We start from the raw sequence: 22528 nt of genomic DNA, 5'->3' as shown, positions 1-22528 counted from the left end.
CTTCTTTTTTTTTAATGCTAGGGCTTTCTTCTTTTAGTATATTACTAGCAAATGAAATTAATTTTTAAAAAGAAAACTGTGCTTTGTTTTTCACAATGCAAGGGGGGGTCTGGGAGGGTCTGGGGCTGTGCTGGCAGGTTTGTTCTACAGCATTGATTTGTAACCAACAAAGGAAATGTCGACTTATGAGACACAAATCAATGCAACCAGACTGAGAAAGTGCAAACAGAGATGTGAGAAAATTATTCAATCGTTAGTCTTCCGTGGAATTTAAAAACATGGAGTCTTTTGATGGTTCCAACACCAAAAAAAGAAAAAAGAAAGTGAATAACTAGAAGAAAGGAAGGGAGGACATAACGAGTGGTTCGAATTTCATCCACGTTTTTCTCTCATGATTATGGAAAGGTCAGGCAAGGTTATGAGATTCCTAAAAGATTAGCAATGTTATGAATGAATTTCAGAACTCATTAACCATGTCCTCAGATGCTGGTGTGGAAAACTGGTAGAACACCAGTTCATGTCTGAACTTCTGCTTCAGTCTGCGTAACCTTGGCTGCTGTTAAATTGACAGTTTCTTGCAAACTTTCTTTATCCAAAAATAATCTATAACAAGTAGACCTAGCTCTCACATTGGTATTTTTTTATCACATAAACACATTACAAAAATTACCAAATAAATCAAACAAGTAAAAATATAACTCTAGGAAGCTAAAGATATTTGTTTTGTAAAACTTGACCAGTTCAGACGAACTGGGATAGAGACAACCGATCTGAGTTAGCTGAAAGGATGAATCATGGAATATTTTTATGTAATCTGAACTGTGATTTCAAAGTGTTAACAAGTTTCTTGAGCACTGACTTTTAAATAAATGAGAATTGTCAGTAGCTTATCAGATGTGTGTTTTATGAAGTATATTAAAAGGTATTTTTCCCCCTCCTGTAGGTTGAACAATCTTAACACTGTTAGTTTGCTTAGCAATCCTATTTTCAGAGATAGGGAAAAGGTAAATTTCAACACAATCATTATCCTATTACATTGTAAATTGCACTGAATTCTCCTTTTGGGGAAAGGGAGAAAAGATGATCAGATGTTACTTTTCTGAACACTTAAATTAATATAAATAGATTCACAGGGTTTTTTTTTTTTTTAATGCTTTCTTTATGTCCAGTAATGCCAGAGTCCTATTAAAAATCTAGGGGAAAATTGGAAATCCAGAGGCATTTTCTAGCTTAACTATATACTTTTGCTTCTCTCCCCATGATGAAGTCAATTACCAAGATTCTTTCACCTTATCCAAAAATAATGTCCTATTTCTTTACTTCTCACCATTATCATGTTAGTTACCTTGCCTGAAGAAATCAAGAAAGTGAAATGGAATGGATCACAGATCTACAAATAAAATAACCAAGAATAGATTTCTGGGCAACCCCTTTGAAAATAAGAACGCTTGAAATAAAGGAGCATAAATGTCTCACTCTGCATTACACAATAATACCTCGAAGTCTGATTTCTGGCAGTTCAGACTTCTGAGTTACAACTCTGAACAAAGAAGTAAATGAAGACCTTCAAACATCCACATGAGTGTCCCCAAATCTCCCACCAAACTGTGTTTTCAAGCAATATTGTCTCTGTAGCACTCATTTATCTGATTTTCCAATCCAAAGCAGACTAGAAAATATATCTAGCATAGAGGGTTGGAAGGAGATGCCTCTCAAAACTGGGACAGTGACCCCAGTGAGGTATGGCAGGAGACTGTGGTTGGCAGCTCAGCCTGCGGCCATTGGGCTGAGTGGTGAGAGACGAGGCCAATTCTTAAGAGAAATAAAATGTATTACCGAGGAACAGGAGCAGTGACTATTCACAAGGATATCCTTGCATCATAATAAAAAAAATCTAAATGATATCAGCGTATTCCTTTTTAAGAAAACAGAGATATGTAAAAGTTTTCTGTTAAAAAACGGGGTAAAATACACTTTATTGCTTAAAGGCAAGTTTATGTCATTAAATGTGTGTGTGTGTGTGTGTGTGTGTGTGTGTGTGTGTGTGTGTGTGATTTTATATATATATATATCATTCATATACTGGGAATTCATTCCCCAGTATAGCATTTTTTTGTTATTCTATTCGTAATTGTAATTTGGAAAACAATTAGAGATGATTTTGTAGTGACATTATAAAAAGTGACCTAGCCAAACTACTCAAGGCAAACACCTTAGAAGGAAAGATATTTATTCTTGAATATTTTTTTCAAGCCCAGATCTCTTAAAATAAAGATGTTCTCTGTTATTGATCTTAGTTATATAATATACGTTGTCATCTGGAGTAAGGCACTCTAGCTTACATTTAGCTGGTTTACTTTGTAATGCGTCATTATAAGTGACCAAAAGCATAGTACAGGAAGTTGTTTGTGTGTTTTTTCATTGCTTATGCAACTTCCAAGCAGAAAATGTTCTTGAGACCAGATGGTAAAGAACAGTCAATTGCAAGTTCTATCCTCCAGATGTATTGATGTTTTATGTCTTCTTGAAGCCAGTTCAAGTACATTTGTGAATTCAAGTCTTAACTTTTAGTAACCCTTTCACTCCTGCTAGCCATTATTTCAATTGACCAAGAATTGGGCTAGACTATTTCATTACAGGCTCTCCGAAGCCAGCTGTACAACGGAGTGGCAATGCCATGGCCACATAATGTAGCCGGGTCAAAGTTCATCACATGTGCTTTTGCACTTATCTGGTCACTGTGCTACAATGAGGGCTCTGTGTTGATATTTATAGTACCAAGCTTCTTTTCAACTTTATCCTTTCCAATAGTGTACTTTTTTACTACGATGTAAATAAAAAAAGACATTTACCCAATGTTTCTACTTGGCATGTAGGTTTTGTTTTTGTTTTTGTTTTTGTTTTGTTTTTTTGGTGTTTTTTGTTTGTTTGTTTTTAATGTGCTCAGCAATTTGGGAGTTTGCTGGAACACAGATGAGTTAAAATAAAAAACTGTTTTTCAAAAAAAAATGCCTCTAGTAAGTAAAAATGAAGATACTATATCTGAATGAATGTGAAAAGTTATCCCCTTGTATATTTTTAAAGCTTCCCAAACCATCCCCAGTTCCCAGCCAAGTGCAGCCTACCCAGATTGTCTTTAGGGGAGTAGGAATTCACAGAGATTTGCAGTTAACCGTATATGAAACTGCACTCTCTCTTCAGTCCCTGCTCACAGCTCACCATTTTAGAATATGGTGAGATATGCCAGAGCCCTACCATCTGTTTAATGGGCTAATTATGTTTGCCACATGCCTACTTCACAGGAATACCATGAGTGAGGCTGCCAAACATCATACAAATATATATGTTTGTATATATAGATATAAAAATATACACATAAATAAAATCATATACATATATAACCGCCTCCAGCATTGCTGAGCTTCATTCTATCTTTTACTATCAGAATACATCGTGGCCCGTCACCTAAGCCCAGCTGGGCACGGTCCAGGTTTATTATAATGCATGCCGTGGCCATCAGACTGAAGGGGACAGGGGGTAGAAATTCACGTTCTATGTACCTACTTATCTTTGCCTCTTGGAACGGTGCCCCATAGTCTTCCTGTTCAAATCTTGACATTTTAGCTTCATAATTGAGACAGTCAAATTTTATGATACTTTATGTTGCGATAGCCAAGTTTTTAACTCATTTTCAGAAAGAGTATCTTTTTCTCCTTATCAAAGAAGGAAAAAGGTCTGGCCGTTCCTAAACCATCCCTTTCACATAAGGCTACAACTTTTTATTTACAAAGGCTACTGTTTTTCCATTCTGCACCACAGCTTCTGTGTGGGGCCTGTTCTTAACGCTCGCCCGTTGGTCCCTTTCTGAAGACCCTGACACTTTTCATCTTTTTTCTCTGGTGTTCCCTGAGCACTTCCTAGATGTGTGCTCAGTCATGCCACTTATCACAAGGGCCAATTATGGCTTGCTAGCCGACAAAAATTATCACTAGATCCCAAGTTGGATCAACCTAAGTTGCTTCTTGGAAATGGGGCTTGAGCTAGGTAGGTCTTGAAAATAGGCGGAAATTTTAAGCAGTAAAGGGAAGTAAACGAAGGGCATGCTAGGTGAAGGGAATTAAGGTAGCAAAGGAACAGGACAGAGATGGAAAGGAGCGAGTCATGAGTAACTGAAGTGCCTACCCAGGATCTGATACAAGCTCCAGGTACTGGGTTTTCTGTGTGGCTCCTTTGTCTATGTAAATGCAAGTTGGTGAGCTCTGGGTCTTCTTGGCTTCGAGGATGCAGTGGCCTGAGAAATATGGGGAGAAATAACCACATCAGACTATAAATCCAATACATAGCATTCTCTTTGAAAATTAAAAAAAAAAAACAATAACAACATATTAAACTATCATTGATATAACATTTTACTACGGCTTTTGTAAGATACAGGAGTATTTTTTAAAGCTTCTTTTTTTTTCCCTGAGTGTTAGAATGTCTTCGTATACTGCCTTAACTAAAGTGAATTATTCAAACAGAGCTGTTTTGTTTTGTTTGATTTATTTTTGCAGCTTTATGCTTACCAGGGATTTCACAAACAAGTTGGAAGAGAAAAAATAGCCAGGATGTAAATATAGAAATAACCCTATCAGATGAGCTTGTGTGAGTAAGGACCTGTAACGAGGATGAGGAAGAGTGTTTGTCAGTGCCAGAGTGATCATGTTTTTGTCTTAGGCATGTAAGTCTGATTTGAGAAGAAACACTGACGTAGAAAGAAAGGGAGAATTATTCCTCTATTATTTTCCCATGTAGCTAAAGAAAAAATGACTTGAATATTTACGATGGCATTTCTAGAACCCAGAAACCTAAAACCCAATGCAAACCACATAGACAGATAGGGAGAAAGCAGTGTTTACCAAAATGAGAGGAAACGGGGATTACTCTGTCATCTTCTCTTACTGTAAAATCATCAAATTTTGTAACTGGAAAGACTCTTGAAGACCATCTAGTCCAACACTCCCCTTTTACATATGAGAAAAGTGGAGACGCAGGAGAAGTTTGATGACTTGCAACATCATGCAACAAACATGACAAACAGGCGGGGCACCCAGAGCTTCTGATTTACAATCAGATGACTTCCAGCCAAACCATTCTGCCATTTCTTCAGTTTCTCTGTAATCATTTTAGAGAACTCTAACTTTGCCTTATCACACAAATGTTGCTTTGTGTATCTTGATTGTCGACAAGCTTCTCAATTAATTGCATCGGATTAAAGTTTATTTTATAATAATAAATTGTCTGATACTCATACATAATTCCAAAAATTAAGATGGGTTCTCGGAAGTGTTCTGAGTATTCTACAATTACAGAGAAGCTCACTAGATAAACATAGAGGCCTCTTTTTCATAAGAATCCTATCATTTCTATAAAAATGGCTCATATTATTAATGCTCATATGATTAGGTGTTTCAAGGTTTCTGGAGTCCACACATTAGTTGGAATGCATAAATAGGTCAAACCGATGTGTTCATTCACCCCCTCTGAATTGTCCCAGAGACATTCTTACACGGCTGTGCCTTTGTAAGGAGGTCATTACCACTTCCACCAGTATCACCAGGTCCTGCTATCATCAGCGTGGCCAGTTGCTACAAACTGATTGCCCATCGGGTTCAAAAGAAAGCTGTGCTTGGTATTTTACTGATACTTTGTTCCATATAAGAGAAGAAAGGACAAGGTGAGAGTCTGACATAGCCCAGCTCCCTTCTGTGAATAAAAAGTCTACCACTGACAATAAGCATTCAATAAATGCTTATTGAAAGGGGGAGTAAAGCACCTACACTTTCTCTTTTTCAAAAAAGTTTCTGGTTCATTTGAAAATTAACTTAAGCTTCTGATACAATGTTGTGTGGTTTGCTGCACCACATATGGCTATTAGGATCTACTTGTCAGTAACAATCCAGAAGTACTGTTGCAATGCAAGATAATATACTCATCCACTTTTACATTTTAAATGTGTGTGACCCACCAACAACTTGTCCAGGTGGCAGACACACCACTGTGAAGGAACTGGCTGACACAGTGTCCCGAAATTTCAGGTAAATGTAATCCCCTCACAGCTGCATAGAAGAGCTAGGTTTTGAAATCCAAGAGGAGAAGAGGCAAACCTCCTGGTCTTCTAGAAGCAGGAACCACTTGGCAATATATTCACAGCTGTTAGAGGGAAAAGCCTTTAGTGAAGAAAGGTGATAAACTAAATGTTTATCAAAACATTTAGTCCACCAGCGTCCCAACTCTAAGAACAATTTACTTCACAAAGCGAATGAAACAAGCAGAGGAGTCTAGCCTCATCAGCCACATCCCACCACTGCGGTTCTGTTGTTATGTGGGGTGATTTAGTGGTCAAGATCCCTACTGTTTTGCATTTGGACGTCTGTGAGAAAAACCTAGAACTCATTTCCTCCAGAAACCACATCCATATGGCATGTAGCAAAGATTACCAGAGAGCAGTTGTAGAGGTTTTATTATCAACTCCAGTCAGGTTTGCTCGTGGGGGAAATGGGACATTAGTAATTTCCCTTCCTCGTCCTCTCTTGTCTCTTTTTATTCTTTTTCTTTCTCTTCTTTCATTCTTCTAGTCAAAACTCATTTGCTTAAGGATTTGAAGAATATTCCAAAAGGAAACGGGGAGAGTAAATCCTATTTTGAGGGAACACACAACCATCCTGACATATAACGATATCCATATGCCTTTCTATATTCTTCAACAACGGAAAAGCATGTAGAATAACCCAGGTGCTGGTCTTCAAAGTGGGTGTTTCCTGGCACATTCTTTGGTGAACTGGTCTTGTCCACTGTCTCATGTTATTGACCAATCAAAAAAGAGGAGAAAGTTTTCCTTCTGTGGGCCTAGCCCAAATGAGTGGCAGGATGTAACCTCCATCTGTAATTTTCGATAAAGTCCTCCCCAGGTCCAATGTACATGATATCTAGAGCTCCTGGGCTCCTGGGAAGGTGCTCTCCAAAAAATACAGCCTACAGTGATATTTCTGAGGATGGCTGTGATAAGGCAGCGAGGACATGGAGACATGGATGTTACAAACTTACATGTATTTTTTCCCCGTAACACTTTCGAACTTGCTATCTAGAGCCTATAGTTTTCCCAACCAAGTTCGTGGTAGGAAGGAAAACTTACCTTCGTAATTATGTAAGAGTCATTTTTTTCAGCCTGTCCTATTGTTTTGCTTTTTTGGTCATCACCTTACTGGGTGGCTGAGTAGGGACCATGTATGAAAAGACCTCATCATGTCTTACAAGGCAGAGACTATGCTCATGGGAAAAATACAAGTCTTCAAACGCAGGGTTCTTTCTACCAAAGAAAGTGGCTCAGAGAGCAGTGCCCAATGCTGTATAGACTACATGGTGGAACATTGCAGCCATGTTTTCAGTCGCTCTTCACTCTCTGGAATTTTATGCAATGCTGTAGCCAAGAACCTTTGAAATAGCTCTGTCTGGTCAAACAAAAAGTAGAAAAGAAAGAGTCGTTTGAAAATTAAACGTAGTTGGTGCAAGTTGGTAGTCAATGTAGCAAAATGTCTATTCACCCCCACCTCCTTACACCCCCTTCCAGTCTTTAGGGTTTTCATATAGTAATGGAGTGTTGGGGAAGGTGTCTGTCGTGTGTTCGGGGTTCCTCGCTGGCCCAAATACTTGGAAGAAGAGTGCTTATTTCCTACAGTTCATTAAACTAGCTCAGTTACACATACTGGTCATCAGGCCCTGTGATGCGTGATTATTCATTACTATTTTAAAATCCAAATAAAAATCAATTGTGCTGGCCCCTTTCTCCCTTTGCCTCCTCCGTGTCTGTTTCACTTTACTGTGAGGCCCTGGGAGTAGTGTGTGTGTGTGTGTGTGTGTGTGTGTGTGTGTGTGTGTGTGTGTGTGTGTCTGGGAGGAAGACAGACTCCCTACCTGTAAATGGCTTGCTATTATTAGACGTTCAGTTACCAGGGGTTATGTAAGACAATTGAAGCTCTGTTTTTTAACAGAGACATGATTCATGCTGCTTGTAGTAACAGTAACCACCTCCAAACGAGACAGAAACCAGACGCAGACAAAGGCTGGAGAAATCAATGCCGACGCGGTACAGCCATTCTGCTGATACCCTCTGCCTTTCAATCAGAGCACTTAGGTTATCAGGAGAGGAGGCTTCTGCTCATTCTGGGTCTTTTCTGTCTCCTGGGGCTGCCAGGAGAACTCATGTGGGCTGGAGCCGTGTGCGAGAGAACAGGGGGCCTGGGGAGGCCTGACGTCTGACCTTCCTCCCCAGCGTCTCTCCAGCATTTCAGACACACCTGGAGGACCAGTACTGTCACCTGCACTGTGGCTCAGAATTCTCTGTAGCTGCTCCTCAGAAAGGTTGACGCTTGAGTGTTTGGCTCACCCACACGGCTCACTTTGCTGAAGTGATGCTCTGTACCATTGCTGGACAGGAGAGGAGAGAGTGGGATTTGAGCCGGTGCCAGCGCTTTATTACAGCCTCTCCCAAAACCTGAATGGAAGTGCACTGGCTGTCAGCTTCCACACACCCGCGGGACTCTTCCTGCTTCATTCTTGAGACTATGTTGATTCAATACCTCCCAGACTGCAAAGCGCTTCCACGTGCATCAGCTTATTTTAGCCTCATGGCTTTATGAGATGGGCACAGCACACGTTAGTAACCAATACCATTCGACAGATGAGAAGTGATGCAGCCGGAAGGTAATTGTCATGCATGGACTCCTTGCCCGTGAGTTCATAAAGTTCAGAAAAGTCAGCGACTTGACAACGGTCACACGGCTAGTTCTTCATAGATCCAGGAAGACGTGGCAGATCTTGTGATTCTCTGTCTAGTGCTCTGCTTCTCAGATTGGCTGCAAAGCTCGTCGGCAGCCATGGCGTTTGGGGGAGAAAAAGGATTTTCTGCTGAAAACTTCGGTTTTAGAGTAAGCTCTACTGCTCATTATCTGGCCAACTGAAATCTCCCTTCCCCACCTCAATCTTCTCATTTACATAACTCATGATGGGGAAAAGTCATTTGTAGAGAGTGTTTGTGAAAGTACCACATAGCTTTTAAGGTGTCTAAATCAATGTGAAGCTTTGACAATAGTATCTCCCTGATTCCACTGTGGGTGACATGCAGGAGAGAGATGGCGAGATCCCAGACCTCACATACAAGTAAACCATTTTTACTACAAAAAGAAGGCACTGAGATACACTTTACCGTAGAAACTGCCCATGGCTCTCAGATAACAGCACCCTTGATGCAATGGCCCAAATGCATCCGAAAGGTAGGCCACCGTCCATTTTCACTCCTACATATGTAAACTGTCCAGAAAGGCAGCTCTAAACCAGAGCATGACCGAAAAATAGCTAAACCATTTAGCTTCACCCACCCAGGAATCCCCCACAATAAAAGTTCCCGTTTTCAAAATACTTATGTATTGGTTGCTACTAATAATAAATACTCTATTGTTATGCAAGTAAGGAACAACACAGAATTTTCTATTATAGAATTTTTACCATTATCCTACTAGTTTCACACATTGCATAATATAGTCTATACCGATTTTAAAGTAAACATAAGTAAATGTTCTCTATTATAAATAGGTTTTCATTAAATCTTTTTTTTTTTTTTTTTTGGATACCACCTTTTATCCGGGAAGGTAGCAAAATACTTCACAGGCTGTAGTTTAATGAAATGTATTTTCTCTTCTGCTAAAACATGAAAATCATTTGTCGCTGCAGTTGTAAGGAAGAAAGCTATACTCTGTTATCTCACATAATAAAACTTCCTGACAAGACATCAAGAGACCAAATTTCTAGTTCTAGCCTCACTACAAATTCACTACTAGGAAACCGATTAAGTCCCAACTTAAGATAACATCTAATCCGAAAAACTCAAAGCCCCTTAATAGCTGGATAGTGCACACTCGCCTGAGACACACACCTGCTCTGTGCTCTTATGTGATGTGGCAGTAAGAGATCTTTACGGGAAAGATGGAGTTCATTGCTTGGGAGTTGCATTTTGTGCTAGTGGCAGCCAAGCTGCCTTGACTTCTCCAAAGTAATGGGTCTCCAGACTGACCCGAGAGATAGCAGTTGGAATACGACTGGAAGGCGGGAGCACATTCTGCAAAGTGTTGCTGCACTATAGGACCAGGTATGATGATAAGCAGTGCATCCTCCCACAAGACTGCCCCTGACTTCTCCTGTAAAAAAACAGCCTTTTCTTTTACATCAGGTTACCATGATTCAATGATCACGAATGCTGATCTCATCATTGGTAGAGAGGCATTTATTCCAGCGGTTCCTTTTGTGGATCCTTGGATGTTCCTAGACTATTTTACCCTTCTCCCCATTCGGTGTCAACTAATGCACATTCTTATTTTCGCCTAAGAAAGGAGCTGCCTTTGCACTTCTAGATCCGTCCTTCCTCTCCCCCCAGAGCATATGTGTTATCATTTGCACAGGTGATGCTGGCGCTGGTGAGCAGTGTTTCTTCCCAACAAGGTGGTAGTACTTTCCACCTGGGCCTGCAGCATACTCAACTGTCCCAATAGCTACAGAAATCAAGTTTTGACCTACCAGGCCCCAATGTCATCCATTTCTGTCTATGGCGACCATCGACACGGTTATAAGCCAGTGCTATGCACAAAGGGCCACACGAGGTACTGAAGTTTCTGCAGTTTATAAAACAGGTTCCTGCCCTAGAGAATTTACGTTCTCACCAATGATACAGAAAATAGGCATTAAACTATAGCCATTTATCTGAGTGCTAAATGAGTGGCAGAGGTTAAGATGGGCCAAAACAGTTTTCACAAGGAAAAGTTGTATAAGCGATAGATGATTTAATATGGGCCTTGAAGGAGGGGAAAGGCCTAGATGAGAAAAATATGATCAAGGCATTCCAAGGAGCCAAAATGATATGTTCAGGGACCCAGAGATACAAATGTGCTCCAAAGTTAACTGGTTTAGGCCAAATACAGTATGGATGGAAAGGAAGTCTGAAAGGATTTATTTGACATAGATTCAGTGAACTTCATACCCAGGCTGAAGAGTTTGGAACCAGGGGAAATGCACTGAAGCATATTTGCTCTAAGTATATTCTGAGGTTCATCAATGTTCCATTACAAAGAGTGGGGGTTGGGGAGGAGGTCTGTCATCCAGTAAGTTTGGACATGGCCAGGGTCTTTGGCACCTTCAATATCCTTGCACACAATATGTGTTTACAAGAGAGAGATAGTTGCAGGGTTTCCTGTAGTTGTTTAACCCAGCAACTTGTTTTAAGGTCCCTCTTGAAGTTCTAGTGCTCTATAAAATTCACTTTGAGATACACCACCTGGAAAGACTGTGTAGGGCAAAAGTTGAAGGCAAGGCAAAACACTGCACTGCGGTGATTAACCTACTTCTGTAAGGAATGGATATGTCACCCACTGCAGAGAAGACCATAACCGCTGGTGGAACCAAAATGGAAGGATAAAGATCACAAGCAGAGAGGATGCCTTCAAGATAGGAAGAAAGTGGAGAGAGAGAGAGAGGTGCAGCTAAATCTTGAGAAAACAAGATGAGGAAAATTCAGAGATATTGAAAAAGGAGATGAGAGCCAGGGAGCTTACCTCACTGGATGGTCAAGATCCTCGTACTAACGTAGGAGGGAAGGTCCTCAACTGAACGAAAGAATGGAGACGGGAACTTGGTAACACAGGACTTATCAGGCTCGTACTTAGAAATAGCACTGAGGAGTGAGGGTTCAGATGGCATGGATGTACAGGGTTTTGTACTAAGAGTGGGAAGGAATGGTAAGTTTTGATACGGATTCAGGGTGGAAGAACATAAGGCGAGGTCCTGTACATAGACAGTCAAGGAGCAAGGAAATCTGGAGGGTTATTGAAAATGATGTGGCAATGGTTGATTATGGGGTAAGGTCAGACTGAACAGAGACATCACAGTGAAGCCACCAGGAGCCGAGTGATGGACCAGGTGAGAAGAGTAGATTCCTTAGGCATCAAGGAAGAGGAGTTCTCAAGCTGTGGTTGGAACACTTGAGATCAAATGTGAGGTCTTGAAAGAGTAAATTGGAATGAAAATGAGACCTAAAAAAAGTAGCTGAAGAAGATGGTGGTAAAAGATCTGTTGTAAAAAAACAAAAAAACAGTAATGGGTTTTTGGATTGAAGTCCAGAGGGAAAACACAAATCAAGTGTGGAAGGTTTTGGAGAAGGATGAAAACAGGTTCAAGAAGGCATTAGAGGACCCTGGTGGAGAATCTATAGTACAAACCTATGGCGAGGACCTCAAGTGAATAGGAGTGGAATGAAGGTGAGAGATCAGTGGTTTAGTGATGACGGGCTAGGGGTAGGTTAAGATGTAGAGCATTATGGTTAAAGCCTGACCTTTAAGCCCTGCTTTGCTGCCCTGTGGCTTCGTGATTTATGGCAAATAACTTCACCTTCCGTAAACGTCAGGTTCTTCATCTATAAAATTGGAAGGATGATTATAAGAAATAAAGTTAGACAATGTCTGAAAAGTGCCAAGCACAATGCCTGCCACACAGTAAGCATTGAGCAAACGCAGCCAAATTAGTGTGATGGGAGCCGGAAAAGGGAAGTGGTGTTCTCACCTTGGAGACAGCAACAGTGTGTTCTCTGGGGTAATGCCGTTTCGATGCTCCTCGGGATCTGTTTTTCCATTTAGCCACAAACTATAATGATCAGTCCAAAAAACATGCTCAATGCAAGAGGCAAGATATAGATACCTCTGATATAACACCTATAACATGCTGCTCCGTAAGTCATGCTCATGTTGGAATGAATCCTCATTACAGAGTTTAAAATGACCTTATAACCAGGACCTGTGGCAGGCTTTCTGGACAGGAAGGTTCCAGTGTCAAATGACTTAGAAAGGAAGTTTCCATCATCAGGTATTCATTAAACCCGGAAAAATTGTCACATATGTGTGTATATCTGTATATATGCATATGTATGTGTTTATTGAGATAAATATATATATATATGGTATAGATATATGATATATATGTGTATATATATATATCATATATACAGAAGGTGCCAAAAAAATGTATACACATTTTAAGAAAGGAAAACTATTAACATTGTAATACTCAATATATAGTGATAACAAAAGTTGAATACAAGTCACGTTTGACCTCTGTAATTACAAGAGGTGCTCAAAGTGGTTACCATCAACATCCAGACACTTGTGATTACAGCGAACTACTGCTTGAGCAACATCGACCAAAGTGTCCACTCGTATGATTTTTTTCGCACCCCCGGAATATATATATATATATACACACATATATGTATATATATGTATATATATATATATACACATCAATATATATATAATAGAGATAAATATATACACATATATATGATATACATATCATATATATATATCATACTATATATATATCATACTATATATATATATATATCATATATAGTATGATATGATATACATATCACCTGATCCCAAAGATCTCTTATTTTAAAAACAGGAATCAACTGTATGCACCTTATAGGGCCAAGGATCCTGGTATGTGCAGGTCTTATTAACGGAGTTTGTGAACTGCCAAGGAGGAATCAAGAGGTCTCTATGGAGAAAATTAACACAGATTTAATGTGACAAACAGTGGGACCTTCTACTGGCATGGGCATCGCAGGGGTCTTCAATCCATCAGAGGTGTTTCTTCTGGACATGGGTGTTACCTAGTGCTTAATTAAGGAGCTAACATTTTGTAAAGTAAAACATGTATTATAGCATCAGAAAGCTGAAGCTGGGGTTCCTGATTAGTTTGTCTGGCCATGATGCTGCGATGCCTCCCCTTAACCATTCATTAAATGGTTTTCTCACCAGTTTCCAGAGAGGTAGAATCAGTGACATCAGACTTGGGAATTCGTTTTAGGCAATTAGTTAAAAAGTTAAAAGTCAAATAGATTTCTGTAACAGGTTTAATGGTTTAACAGGTTGATGCGCTACTTAATTTCCGCTTCTTTCTTCTCAGGGGACTATTAAAGTTTTAAGGGACCTTAAAAATCATAAAATCCACCTTTTTCTTACAGATGGCAATACTGAGCCACCTAGAGGTGAATGACTCATCCAAGGTCATCCAGCTCATTCTACGATTTCTCTCTTTTCTACTCTTACTCCTTTTAATTCTCCCTTCTTTTTTTCTCTCACAAACATTCCGTTCCCCCACAACCAGCCCTCTGCTGATTATTTCTTGGACTTACCCTTGCTTTATGAGATTTCCTGTGCCTCACATTATGAGATAGTAGGTCTTAGCCAATTAGTAACCCTTCCCCACTAATTCATCACTACATTTGGGACAAAGAAAGGAGGGAAGTGGAACAATTTTAAATTTACTGTGATCTTTGAGACAGCTTTATCCACACCTGGGAATTGCTGTTAGACAATTAAGGTTAGTAAAGCTCGTTGAATTTCTCAGAGGATAGGTGTTATTTGAATTACTACCAGATAATTATTGTTAAAAATAACAACAATGTAAAAAATGGGAACTTTACATGTTAGAGATATTATCATTTTAATTTCTAAGGGCTTTCCGAAAGCCCTGGGGCATCTAGAAATGATTTTTTTTTCCATGGTGTGCTCATACCAGAAACTCCTTGAATTCTAATGCCTGATGACCTGACAGACTGGCCCAGAATCAGAAGCTAGTTGAGCCTTGTGAGCTGCTGGCCAAGTTATGTATCTTGAACTTCTCCAGCCGTTGGTGGGAAGGCCAGTGTCAGATGTGAGACCTGTGGTAACCAGACCAATGTCATCAGCACCACCTGGGAGCTTGTTAGAAATGCAGAATCAGATTCCATCCCAGACATGCTGAGTCAGAAATCCTGGGTGATTCACTGGTTCATTAGAGTTTGAGGAGACGGATTTAAGATACAGGAGAAGACCATTCTCACCTTCAAATAGAAAGGAGCTAGGAAGAAGCTGTCCTTACTGATAGTTTCTGGAAGAGTTCCTTCACCTGAGGCCTGTGCCCCCAGTTCTTTTAGTGACTCTGAACCATCATGGAAATAGTATAGCATCTTTCTTGTGCTGAAATCGCAGTGGGAATTAGAAACGTGTCCATGCAGTGTGGGAGCAGTTGTGTATAGCGAAAAAGCACAGATTTACAGTCAGAGAGATATAGGTTTGGATTCTGACCTCACTGTCCACAGCTGTCTAATCTTGGAGTGGTTACTTGAGGTCTCTGAGCCTCACTTTTCCTCATCCACAAAATGGGTATACCAATACCTACAGGATGGCATCGCTGTGAGGGTTTAATGAGAATGTATTTACATATAAAAATGCCTGCTGCAGTCCCTGACCAGAAACTTAGAAACTCTGATACATGGTAGATATTATTGTTACTATTATCTTTTTTGTAAGCTCTAGTTATGAAGGCCCCATCTGTCATTTTAGAATGATTTGGTGTGATTTCTAAAGAATGAGAAGGGCCGTACTAAAATAAGACCTCTGCAGAAAGTTCCTTAGGATGATATGTGGCGCACTGTGTTATATAACAGCTCTGTTCTCTAAGGGCTTCCAAGACAGATCTTCAGAGACATCAACAATAAAACAGGCTGGGATGAAAATGACCCCCTGTCTCCTCTGCCTCTGACACCATCAAGATCCTTGCCAGCTGGGTTCCAAGAGCAGATTCTTTATTACAGTGATGATGTAAGAGGCAGAGAGAACAGCTGTGTTTCCAAACTCTAGGAAGAATGTGTGGCCCCAGCAGCCTCTCAAAATTATCTGTCGACTTAAAAACTGACTACATTGGATATGGAAGTCATTGAAAAGGAATAAATATGAAACTTCATGAAGTCATTTTCACTGAGTCTTTTTTAGAGGATAACCACCCTTTAAGCAATAAAACATGACACACCATGCAGTAGTTCTGATTAATAGACCCTCAGGTGTGTGTTAAGGCAAGAGGGGAAATAAAAAGAAGGGGATAGGTGACAATTTGCTAAAAAATGAAAGGAAGATCCTAACAGCGGGATGTGGAGCTAAGAGTTTGATTAAAAGACAGAAAGACTGTGTCCCCATTTAATTATAAAATGTACAATTTAAATCAAATGTTAGGCATATTTAAAATGTACACTTATCTAATTACACAATGGATTTGGATGCTTCCAGGTGATTTTTTCACTGCAATGTACTAGACATATCAATCAGTGATTTCCTTTATCATTTTCATGTGGTTGCCAGGCGGAGAGAAGACAAGGCAGCTCTGTCTGGTGAGGTATTGATAAGCTGTCCAGCCATATCATGCTTTAGTAAGAACTCTGAAGAGCTCTTGGGTCCTTTTTGCTGTTTATGTGGCTATTAGGGGGTTGATATTTAACGGGCATTGCAATGCATAGCATGGCTTCACCATACTGGCCGAAAAGAATATGGTTAATACGACCACGTTGTTCCTGTGCTGGGTAACAATGGGTAAAGAGCTCACCTGGGAGAGCCAGTCTGGGCGTGCTGTAGGCTAACAGTTAAGAGCTGAGTTTTTGTGGCCACATAAAAATTACTGAGATCCCCTGGAAAAGTCTGGTTTCTTCACTAGGTAAACACTGTTATCCCCACAGCACGTTTGGTTCAGCTTTTCGTCTTGTGGTGAGAGAAAATGATTCTGTTTGAGGATGAAGATAGAGACGAGATTAAACAATTACTGTTTCTTCTAGCACAAGAAGAGAACAAGGGAATTAGAACAGACTTGGGAGCAGTAATCTATGTATTTCTACAGGTAAATTGGTGGTATAATGGAAGTAAAATAAGTAAAAATTTAAGCTTGTAGGATAAATACTGGGCAAACCTAGGTCAAAAAGAAGGGCTGATGTGCATAATAGCAAGATTGCGAATACTTATGTATCTGTAAGGTAATGAATTGAACCATAGAATTACAGCACGTTCTCACCAAGAAGTGCAACTGAACCTACTGCTTTCCCAAAGCATGAGAAATATCTTCATTCTGGTTTTTGCCCTGAGCGTAGCACCCCAGTAGTGTTTGCAATATTGTCTTTATTGTTTCTGCTGGTAATGTTAGAAAGGTTTGCTTCCCTAGTCTTTAAATCCACGATCATTTTTAAACATTATTGAACTATTAAAAGGCGTTTATTTGTTCCGTTTATTGACGTGAATAACGGAAACGATTTTTTGTTTTTTTTGGAACCCAGTATACCCTTGTAGACGAGGCGCCGCGCAACCCCTCACTCTCTCTGATCGTCTCACTGCTGATGGTCTGCTGGGCCCACTGGTGTTGAGCAAGTGCTGATAGATGTTTAGAGACTTGTGACCGTTTACATCAGTTATCATTGGTCAGCCACTAACAAGGATGTGGCCTTGAGCAAATCCGTTCCCTTAATCCCCTCATCTGAAAAATGAGGGGGTTGGACCAGATAAGCTTTAAGGTCTTTCCAATTCAGTCTTAGTTTCCGAGACTCAAAGCAAGACTCCTTAGTCCTTTTAAATTTGGTTCAGCAGACATCAGCTGAGCGTAAACCTGTGTGCAAGGCGTTGCACACTACAGGGTATACAATGTAAAAATTGTCTCTGTCTTCAAGGAGCTTATAGAGGGTGGAGATAAATTACACAAATACTTACTAGAGTCCATTGAATGTGCAAAGGGAGTAGTGCAGAAGTGCTTAAGGATTCAGGAAGGGCACTTTCCTTTGGGAAATGCTTCATAAATGAGGTGGCATTTGGATGGCTCTTAAAGAAGCTACATGTAGATCTTGGGGAAAAGGGGAAAAGGAAAACCATGCCTGTGGTGAGAAAGAGTGGGACTTTGCAGCACTAGAGCATGGACTGTGGCGATAAGACTAGGATATTAAGTTGGGGCTATATTGCAGGAGCCTTGAATGCCAAACTAAGTTTGAATGTAATCCAGTAAGCAAAGAGCAAAGGAGTGATATGTTGAGAGTGGTACTTTAGAAAAATGATTGTCGTGGTGGTGTGAAGGATGGGCTAGAAGTAAAGAGATTCTAGAGGAAGTGAAGCCAGTTAGGAGGCTCTCACAGAAGTCTTGGCAACAGGTGACAAAAGGACAAATCAGTGCTGGTATTGATTCAGGAAACACAGCCTGAGTAAAAGCCACAGGACTTGGCAGCTGATTGGATATGGGAAGTGAAAAAAAAAAAAATGGGGAATGCTTATAGATGACTCCTCAATTGTAGGCCCAAGTAACTGGATGACAATTGTCCCAATGGCAGGAAATGAGAAGGCTGGAGAAGGAACATATTGTGAGGGAAAGGCAATGAATTCTTGTTTAAACTTTCTGAATTAGAACTGTCTGTGCAGTATTTGATGGATATGTGAGCCTCTCAAAGTTAGAAGTGGCATCTTATTCATCTTTTCCAGGTGCCTAGTAGATGCTATATAAACACTCAATGGATGAATGAATGAAGGAATGAATGAACAAATGAACAAATTGATGAAACAATAACCAGCAGTTATTTAGAATGTGGGTCTGGAGCTCTGTAGATAAGCAAGAACTAAACATAGCTACGTGGGTGTTCTCTATGGAGAAGTGATTGTTGAGGTCAGGGAGGGTGGGTGTAGGCAAAGCCTGAAGAGAGAATCTTGAGGAATATCTACATTTGGGGAACAGGAGAAAGAAGACCAGCCAGTGAAGGAGGCAGAAGAGAGAACTGAAGGTAGGACCAGAGTCAGGATAATGCAGCTTCCCGATGAGAGGGGAGGAGAGTTTCAGGAATCAAGCGGTCATTGGAGCCCAACGTGGCCAGAGGGGCGAGGCCTGGGAAAAGGCCTCTGGGTGTGAGGCTGAGACAAATGGCAGTCAATTCTGTAGCCCTGAAGGCTGAACTACACAGGTTAGAGGATATGGGAGGAAATGGAGACTTCGTAGTGAAGGGCAGAGAGAAAGCAAGAGCTCAGAAATGTGGCCAGGCCAGCAGGCATTCGTAAGAACTGAGCACTAAAGAGGGAGAAACTGCAGTGGAATCAAAAACAGTGGACGAATAGTCGGCTGGGCCAGGCTGAAAGACACGGGCCCCAGTGCCCTCACCCTCTCCCTCCACCTCAGCTTCCCACTCAGAACCACAAAGGCAGTTCCCTCTTCACTGACAGGGGGCTGTAGATGCTCTCAGACCATACAGACAGTCAGGTAAAAATGCTAAAATGGAGCCTGGATGACGTCCTCTCCACTCCCCCTTCCCTGACTTGCCATTCTCTGGTGCAAAGGTGCAGGAGCAGCCTTTCCACCAAGCCCCACCGTTCCGTCTCTGTCAAAATGAATGATTGCCATCACCTATCTGTTTAACAGCCTGATTTGTGTTTGTTTCTCATCTGATCTAGATGCAGCCGCTCTCTGTTCCCTGCCCCAATGATCATCTGCACTAGGCCCAAGCCTTGGAGTGATTTACCTGAAGAGTGACACCATTTATTTGGAAACTACTGTGAGTACATTATGCCTCCAATGAAAGGACTCTTAGTTCACTTTGTTTAATTAAAAAAAAAAGAAAAAACCACACCATAGTAAAAGCAGATGAAATTTTAGATGGCTTCATCTCTTGGATGCAGCGAGGTAATTGGACTCAGTCCTGAGGTGCCCACAGCACTTCTCAGCTTCCAGCCTGCACTGCACACCCCGTAAGGCATTGCGTCTTCCTCCGCGGGCGGCTTTGCCGAGCTGGTTCTGAGCACCTCTTGCGTGCACTGGGCTGTTCTGCCTGGTCATCTGTGCCCCTACCTGAGCCAGTGGCAGCTCCCGCCCGACCTGTTCACCTCTCATCACCCCACTGTGCCACTCTGTCGAATCTCACAGCAGTTTGTCATTTCATGCCACTTTGGTCAAATCCAGGAACCAGCTTTCCTTGCCCATGTCTGCCTGAGGTCTGAGCTGCATCTCTGTGCCCTTTAGTTGCCTCCTTGCTACTCTAAGGGTCCAAGGCCTGCCCCTTGGCACTCGGGGTTCCTTCAGCCACATCTTTAAGCCATTGTATCCAGCTCAGCACTGCCCTCTGGAAGCATGGCTGTGCATACTGGGGTTAGTTCCCTCTGTGAAAGCATTTATGTAGAAGTACAGCCCTTGCAAGGCAAGAGGCAGAAATAAGTTGGGGTAGGAGGTAGGATGCCTACAGGAACACTCTGATGAAAGATTGGTATCCAGTACTCATTAATCATTACTAAAATTAACAGATGAAAATATGGGCTTTTAGGGGTTTTTTTTTTACTAGAAAACCAGAAATTAAATTATTTAGAGGCTATGCATGCGAAATAACTTAATTACACATTTTAAAACAAAAACTCATTCTAGTTGTATTCGCAAGTCTTCTTATGTGGTATCAGGCAGGTGATGGGGCAGTGTTTTACAGACACCTCTGTTACTGGAAAACACTACACCTTGGGAGGCTAACATCCCTCTTAGGCTTCAGGTAGGATCTTCACCTTTATATTTTCTACGTCGTTAGCTATTCTGGCAAAAAGCAAACCCCAAGGGATAAAGCCAGCATTTTGTTTTGCTTTGTGTTGCTGTGTACCTTTCATGCTTTCAGTCGCCTGAATTGGAATGGATGGTAGCGAATGTGTAGCTGACAGGCAGGCCCGCCCAGCCTGAACAGAGATGGGGACCCTCAGAGTGCCGTGCAGTGGTAATGGGGGTAAGTGGTTGGGACTAACGACATGACACAAGGTCAAACATAGAGTTTCTTCATTTCATACCCGTGCAAGGAACTCGCCTGTGCAACACCTGCATTCATCCGTAAGTTCCAGTGCAAGGCAGGCCTCAGAAAGGCCCACATCTGGATAGTTTTCTGAGTGTTTCTCCATCACGGAGGCACTGCGCAGGTGCAGGGAGCGCCGCTGCACTGGGATGCAGACAGGTTGCAAAGTTTCTGTACCACTTGGGAGAGCAAAGCGTTTTCTGCCACCCCTATCTTCCTGTGCTGCAGAGAACCCAGATGCAGAGCCAGAAATCAGGACCTACAGTTTCCTGACAATCTCGAGGCAGTGCACACATGAGCATCTGTTTCTGCCATTAGAAGTACTTCACCTGTGCAGAACATCGTTGCCTGCTTTCACATTTCACAGATCCTAGAGAATGGACAGCTTGGGGCTAATCCTTGCAGTCTCTGCTTTTCAGAAACTCAGCTCCCTTATATATTAAAGAGAAATAATAATAAGACTTATAGAGACTTGCTAGGTACAAAAAGCAAGAAGGTGAATAAAGTATAAGAATATGGACTAATTACGAAAATGTGTCCCGTCCTATGGGTTGACAATGCCCTGGGCCAGAATTGAAGGTTTAGGGGTGGAAAGGAAGGGAGGGAGTGTTAGATTAAAAACCTACCCAGTCCCACACCACCTGGGCACCCATACTCAGTGTCCCTGCCTACCTACCTGGATTGTTATGAAAATTAAATGAGAGAGTATAAATGTAGTGTCTGGCACAGCAGAGGTAAACTCAGTCAAATAAAATATACGGGACATTTACTATGTGCCAGATACTGTTCTAGGCACTAGAGTCATGGCAGCAAACAAACAAGAATACCTGCTCTCATGGAGCTTACATTCAGTTTTCTTCTCTCATAAACAGCAAATAGACAAACTAGGTATACGAACACCAAAAGAGAATTGATGTCATTTCATTTTGCTATGTCTTTCTTTCTAGAAAGTGAAATTGAGAGGGAAAAGGTGGAGGAATGGAGAGGGAAAGAATAGCTATGCCAATTAGTCCCCTACCACCTCTGACACACACACACGCACAGAACCATTCTCTGCCCTGATTTGTGGCCCAGAAGGCTGACCTCTGGACTACATTACCCAGAATGCTTTCTCCTCTGGCTTCCCTTTGACTTTGACCTAAAGGAAACATCAGCAAGAGATGGAAAGCAGGAGGAAAGAGTGAGGTCATGGCATTTATTAATCAAGCCCTCCTTCCCAACTCCAGTTCTGACTGGACTTCGAGAACACCAGGCCTTCCCTTGCTCCTTCAGCTAAACGGTGTAAAGCTGAGATTTAACAGCTCTCCACTGCTGCTAGTCCCTAATGCTTTACCTACCATCCCTTAAGGGTCCCTTAACCTCATCTGTACCTCAGTATACAGTCCTTTCATTAAACTCTCTTCAGTGAAAACCCTTGAGTGTGCCATCTGTTTCTTGCCAGGATCCTGACTGATACAGTGAGGGAGAAATACACTGAAAAAAAAACACATTATAAATCAGCCTGCCAAGAAGGTTAAAAAAAAAAATTGAGAGAATAAAACGTTTTAATCACGAAAACATCTTAAATGTATCTGAGAACATTAGACCAAGTAGTGACAGAATACATTGTAAGAACATGTGATAAGAGAATGCTGAAGGTTGGTTTTAATGCATAGCCCGTAGTACTCAGGTTGAGTGGGCTCTATAAGCCAAGTGTGGCTTGCTTGACCCTTCAGCCTCAGGAGGAGTTCTTGGTACAGCAGCAGCCATGACAAGCACGTGAACAGAAAGGAGCTATCGGGGGGTTAATACCGTAAGATC

The 22528-nt window shown here is 41.3% G+C and overlaps 1 protein-coding gene across 1 annotated transcript in view; it reads left to right on the top strand.

Annotated features, from left to right (window-relative positions):
* Nucleotides 1-22528, top strand: part of ZBTB20 (zinc finger and BTB domain containing 20) — a 755626-nt gene that overhangs the window by 684935 nt on the left and 48163 nt on the right. The window contains 1 exon segment of the mRNA XM_033135553.1: nt 19362-19462. The gene's annotated coding sequence lies outside the window, so the exon portion shown is untranslated.

The sequence above is a fragment of the Rhinolophus ferrumequinum genome, chromosome 2 (assembly GCF_004115265.2).
Source record: "Rhinolophus ferrumequinum isolate MPI-CBG mRhiFer1 chromosome 2, mRhiFer1_v1.p, whole genome shotgun sequence".
Taxonomy (NCBI): domain Eukaryota; kingdom Metazoa; phylum Chordata; class Mammalia; order Chiroptera; family Rhinolophidae; genus Rhinolophus; species Rhinolophus ferrumequinum.
The sequence above is the reverse complement of the archived record's forward strand: the minus strand, read 5'-3'. Positions and strand labels throughout refer to the sequence as shown.